General features: G+C 46.9%; 2 long non-coding RNA genes across 2 annotated transcripts in view; one reads left to right on the forward strand and one right to left on the reverse strand.

The window, feature by feature from the left end:
- The window catches only part of LOC118162709, a 12942-nt gene extending 8144 nt beyond the window's left edge, over positions 1-4798 (reverse strand). Inside the window, exon 1 of the long non-coding RNA XR_004748573.1 lies at positions 4788-4798. This is a non-coding gene — a long non-coding RNA (uncharacterized LOC118162709). The remainder of the gene's footprint in view (positions 1-4787) is intronic.
- LOC118162710 lies at positions 2874-4360 on the forward strand. The gene is made up of 2 exons (XR_004748576.1): positions 2874-3758; positions 3809-4360. It is a non-coding gene; the product is annotated as an uncharacterized LOC118162710 (long non-coding RNA).
- Positions 4799-5881: the final 1083 nt, after the last annotated feature.

Consider the following 5881-nt stretch of genomic DNA (forward strand, 5'->3'; position numbering starts at 1 on the left):
AAAAAAAAAAAAAAAAAAAAAACAAGAAGGTCCGGGTATGCTTGGTCCTCTCTCATTGCAATGGTGGGTGTCCTACAAGCAGGAGCACACAGTGAAAGTATATTGTAACCTTATCTTACTGCCTATTACCCGATGCTTGATTCCTCCTGTTTCCTCGTTGGCTAAGTTCTACAGGTTCACAAATTACTCAATGTTTACTACTATACATTATATGTATAATTTTATTTGATCAACCGTTAACTTCCCATTTTCCATTTTTTTCCTTCTTCTGTTGATTCGTGGAAGAATTCTACAACTCAAAGCAAATGAGTTATAAAGTAGGTATGTGGTTTATTTCAGCGCCAGGCGCATGCAGGATAGCTCCCAAAGGCACACACACCGTAACGCAGCAACTTGCCACGGTTATATGCAATAAAGAGTTACACATGCATGAAGTTTCACAATACACCTATACATATTCAAAACCTGTCCCCGCTTCATATTAAGATTAGTTCCAGAAGTCATTTCCGTAAGCTGCTCCCATCTGCACTTGCGCAGTGTCTCCTGGTGGTGGTCGTCGTGGGGATGAAGGTTGATAACTCTTCTTCATCACCACTAGTTGACCCCCTGCCTTTGTACACACTCAGCTGCTCCTTGGCTCTTGTCCAAACCACAAGGTCGGTCTCAGCTGGTTTTTGAGACAGGTTCCCCATTTTGTCAGGAAACATCCTCTGTGAGGGAACCCGAGACTCCTCATTTTGGTTAATTTGCACAGTAGTAAGCAAAGACACTCAGCAGTATCTATTTTAATGTGATTAAGCAAGCCCCCATTCTTCCATTCCTGGCTTTAATAATTATGAATGTTTTATTTAGAAATCATTAATGTGATTAAGCAAGCCCCCATTCTTCTATCCCTGGCTTCACTGTCATGACTAGAGGTGATCTTTGGTTTCACAGATTTTGCATTGCTCGTCCTGTTTCTTATCTATCCTCCTTACTTTGGGACAGCAGAACCTTCCCCTTATCTTCTTAACATACTCCCTGCTGCTATGCTACTGTTGTGCGTGCACAATCACTTTTGAATATGCAAGGGTAGTGGAATTTTCCACTGCAAAAAAAACTTGTATTGCAAAAACATGACTTTATTTCACACAATTCCCCCCCTCTTCTTTCCTTACTCCTATTGTTTTTGCACCTCTTTACATACCCCACTTTTGATTTTTTCCAAAATTAGGGTGCAGTATTTTTCTTCAGATGTCACAGGGGATAACAGATACAGAATGCCATTATAACAACAACAAATAGTTGTTTGACCTAATTCCATTCAGGAAACCACAAAGTTAGTTTCTCGCAAATGTTTCTAAATCCCCAGGAAGTGTCATCTTGAGCCACTCTATGTAGAATCTTGTTTTTTCTTTCTCAAACATTTTTGATATCAGTCAAATTCGTCCCATTTGATCTACATATATACAGCAACTTGTATCAATTATATGCATGCTTTTCATGTTCGTCATTCTTTGCAATGCTCCTCACTGTGAGCCTGGTAATAAATCTAATAGATTTCGATTCTGGAATACTAATTTTGACAAATTTGTTGCCTCCTTTTGTACTGCCTTGACTATAATAGAGCGTTATTTTCTACATCTTATATTAGAACATTTTCTAATACCTTTTCTAATAAATTCACCTGTAACCAGGGTAAGTAAAAACCACCTTGTAGAACTGTAAAATGCCCTGATTATTTTTACTAGAAGATTATCTGGAGTCCCCATAGTTCTGCATAGGGATTCAAGTGGGTACTTACACAAATGCTTTCAACCCCCCATCTTCTCTTGTGACTACAGGGCCCACAATCTCTTGCTTTTACTGATTTTGCACTGTTCATCCTGGTTTTCTTACCTATCGCCCTTATTTTGGGACAGTGGGACCTTCCCCTTATCTGCTTAAGGTACTCTCCGCTGCTGTGCTGCTGTCATGCCTGCACAATTGCTTTTGGATGTGCAAGGTTAGTGGAGTTTTCCACTGCAAAAAACACAACTTTTTCTCACAGTCTCATGGCAACACAGCACACCAGGAATAATTGAATCAGACAATGGGACTCATTTCCACAATGACCTCTCAAACACCTGGGCCAAACAGCATGGCATGGAATGGGTATACCACATCCCTTCTCCTGCACCAGCATCCAGGAAAAACAAAAACAATACAGCAGACTGATAAAGAATACGCTGAAAGCAATGGGTGCTAAGACATTCAGACATCGGGATGCTGTATTGGGTCTGGCTGGGATGGATTTCACTTTCCCAGTGGCAGTCCATACAGTGCTGTGCTCTGCACTTGTAGCTAGAACAGCACTGGTATCACACCAGTGTTGTGTCTACTGCTGGGAAATACTGGCACAGCATCAGGCCTCCCTCAGCCCCCCCCCAGAGCCAGCAGGCTGGGGGTGGACAAGAGGGGAGGAAGGAACATCACCAGGGCAGCTGACATAAAGCAACCAAAGGGCTATTCCACACCATATGATGTCACATTCAGCAAAAAAAAAAAAAAAAAAAAAAAAAAAAGGTGGAAAAAGGAAGAAGAGGGGAGGGGTGGGCTCTCGTTGTGGAAACACCTGTCCTCCCGAACAACGGCTACGTGCCTTGAGGCCCTGCTTCAAGGATGTGGTCAAGCATCGCTCCTTGGTGGGAAGTAGAGAGTAATTTCTTTCCTCTGCACTTCCACACAGCCCTTACATTTTTTTTTTCCCTTTAGTTATTTAATTAATAACAGTTTTCCCTTATTTTTTTTTTTTCCTTTAATTAAATTATCCTTATCTCAACCCATGAGTTGTTTCTTTCCTTTTCTTCTTCCCTTCCTCTTCTGAGGAGGGGGAGTGACAGAGCAGTCGTGGAGTTCAGCTGCCTAGCAAGGTAAAACCACCACAGATGCACATGTAGCAACAGCCACCTGGTTAGTCTGCCAATTGAGCTAGCCCTGCCCAATCAAAATTCCTACACACACAGAAAGGGATAAAGTCCTTGCAGTGCATATATAAGAAAACAAACAAACAAAAAACAGCAAACACCTACTGGGCAAGACGGTCTGACTTATTCCTGCCTCAGGCAAAGGCAAAGCCATCCGTGGGATTGCTTTTGCTCAAGGACCTGGGTGCACTTGGCGGGTAATGCAGAAGTATGGGGCAGTCTGAAAACCCTCCAGGGTGTCTGGGGTGAGAATAGGCAGTCCTTTGAGTTGTTCAGTGTTAGTTGCTGTATAATGCTGTATGTCATCTGCAGTTGCTATATGTCAACCAAGCAGCATTACAGGAAGAGTTGCTCGGATTAACGAAGAATGACAGCACATGCACAGACATGCGGGGCTTTCCTTGCATGCAGGGATCACTGTGCCCGCGCGCATACACGCCCACCCACCCCAGCTTTCGGCAAGTCCTCCCCCACCCGGCCTCAGCACGCAGGCAGCCCTGCTGCCCGGGACTTCCACGATCCTAGGGACTCCTGCTTGCACTCACCTTCTTCCTTGCCGTAGCCCCAGCAACGCCCAGTAACCTCACCATGCTCCAAGGTTTCTCTTAAGACCTTTCCGGACCCAGCTTGGCTGCCCCAAGCAGCAAAGGGGCCGCAAGGCAGACCAACTGCAACTACAGCCTCTTCCTCCTCCACTAGCCCCACAGTTGCCACCTGCACCCAGGTGCAGCCCTTTTACAAGGAGGGGCTGCTACTGATCACCACCCTCATTGGCCACACCTGGGGCTCCAGTGACTGGGGGTCCAGTGACAGGTTTTTATTTTTTTTTTATTATTATTATTTTTGGTGGAGCCCTGTGGCAGGTTTTTATCATCTTTTCCTAATCTTCCCAAATGTGCCAGTTCTCTGGGATTAAACTCGTCTTTCCGCACACAAGCTTTACTATTTCAGATTATTAATGAGCCCCGTTCCAGTCATAAATCCACAGGACTTCAGGAAAACACCTGAAGCACCCAGCCCCCCGTCTTTTAGACAAACAATACCACCTTTTCCACAAAATTTGCATTCCAACGGGACCGAATTTCAAGCCGAATGGCAATTTTTCTCATGCACTTTGTTAGTAAGCCCACACGAAACAAGGAATCACTCCTACGTATCCGTCAATATGGGGGTTTAAAAAGGTATTGAGGCCTAAGTAAATTCGCCCTCCCCCTTTCTTACCAAATTCCCAGGGCTCAAGCCCGAACCACCAAAGAAGTGACTCTCTCTGTTCTACCGCTTTGATAATCAGTCAGCCCCTCTCCCCCGATACTTGGGAAACCGACCAAACACCGCAGTGAATATACCCAAACTTCTGAACTGTTACCTAGATAATGCTCCCGCCTTCCTCCTTGTCACACTCAAAGCATTTAAGAGGATTACAAGATACACCGCCGGGCCCATATACCGGGATAAAACAGCACTTCCTTTTGGTCTGTCACGCGCTTCGTTCGTCTCCGGCCGCTCCCCTCGCGGAGAATACGGAACCGCGGATCGGAACTCCGCACTCGCTTCGCAGCGATGCTGCGTCTCACTCACAGCACAATCACGCCAAGAGCCCCCCTGCACTTCTCGTTCATACCACAAGAGTATATCGCTTAAAAGAACAACCACACTTGTTTGTAACTCACTTCACAACAATACTTTGTCTCAAACACGTACACTTACACAAATGCTTTCAACGTGACATACCCAGCCACCTACAAATAAGACATACAATTGTTGCCGCTCCAAGGAATATCCCTCCAGCAGCTGCAAATATTACCCAGGTAACCTCGTCACAATTGTGAGAGGCCCGCTTACCCTTCTCCTGCTTCTTATACAGTCATGAGCAGGTCCGTCCTGGCTTCCAAAACTGGGACGCAGCGGTAACCTCGGATTTGCTCGATCTACCCCAAGATCGCTAGCGGCCACTCTATCGGTCAGCAAATCCCCCTTGACTCTATCGGTCAGCAAATCCCCCATGACCGCTCGATCGGTCAGCCCCTAAAGGGTACCCTCCTCCCTTACGGGGACTACGCCGCACGCCAGATGTCTCTGTGCGATTTACCAGCTGCCCCGGCCACGCGTACGACTTACAGGCCCTTCCTGTACTGTAAAACATACCGTTTGTCTGCAGCTTCAGGAGGTCTTTGCTCCCGCGGTGAGCGGCTGAGAGCGGAGGCTCCTCCGAGGAACATACTCGGGGTGCACGTAGGGGCGTCCGCTCCGCAGTCGATCCCGCAGCCGAGCAGAGCGTCTGTCTCCTGGCTGGCTCGCCAAACCGTCTTGCGGAAAACGGACTCCACCATCAGTAAGACTGTAAAGTAGGTATGTTTATTCAGCGCTGGGCAGCACAGGGGGTAGTCGCACCAAAGTCGTGCCCACCTGACGCGGCAATTTGCCACGGTTATATGCAGCAGAGAGTTACACGTGCATGAAGTTTCACAATACACCTATACATATTCAAAACCTGTCCCCGCTTCATATTAAAATTAGTTCCAGAAGTCCTTTCCGTAAGCTGCCCCCATCTGCGCTTGCGCAGTGTCTCCTGGTGGTGGTCGTCGTGGGGATGAAGGTTGGTGACTGACTCCTCCTCGTCACCGCTAGTTGACCTCTTTCTTGCCTTTGCGCAGACTCAGTTGCTCCTTGGCTCTTGTGCATCCGCAGGACCAGTTTCTGCCCGTTTCTTAAGACGGGCTCACACGCTTATTAAGAGACTTACCTTGGTAAGGGGCCCAGGGCTTCTTGCTGTAGTTAATTTGCACAGCGCACCACAGTTAGCAGAGACGCTAAGTAGCATCCTAGTTGAATGCTGTCCGCGCTCCGTCTCTACTTGGTGAGATTCTCCGAACTCCCTCTCTCGCCAGCCCCAGCTAAAAACCAAGGCAACCCTTATGAAACATGCTGCGCGGGGG

This window comes from Oxyura jamaicensis, chromosome 2, assembly GCF_011077185.1.
Source record: "Oxyura jamaicensis isolate SHBP4307 breed ruddy duck chromosome 2, BPBGC_Ojam_1.0, whole genome shotgun sequence".
Lineage (NCBI taxonomy): Eukaryota > Metazoa > Chordata > Aves > Anseriformes > Anatidae > Oxyura > Oxyura jamaicensis.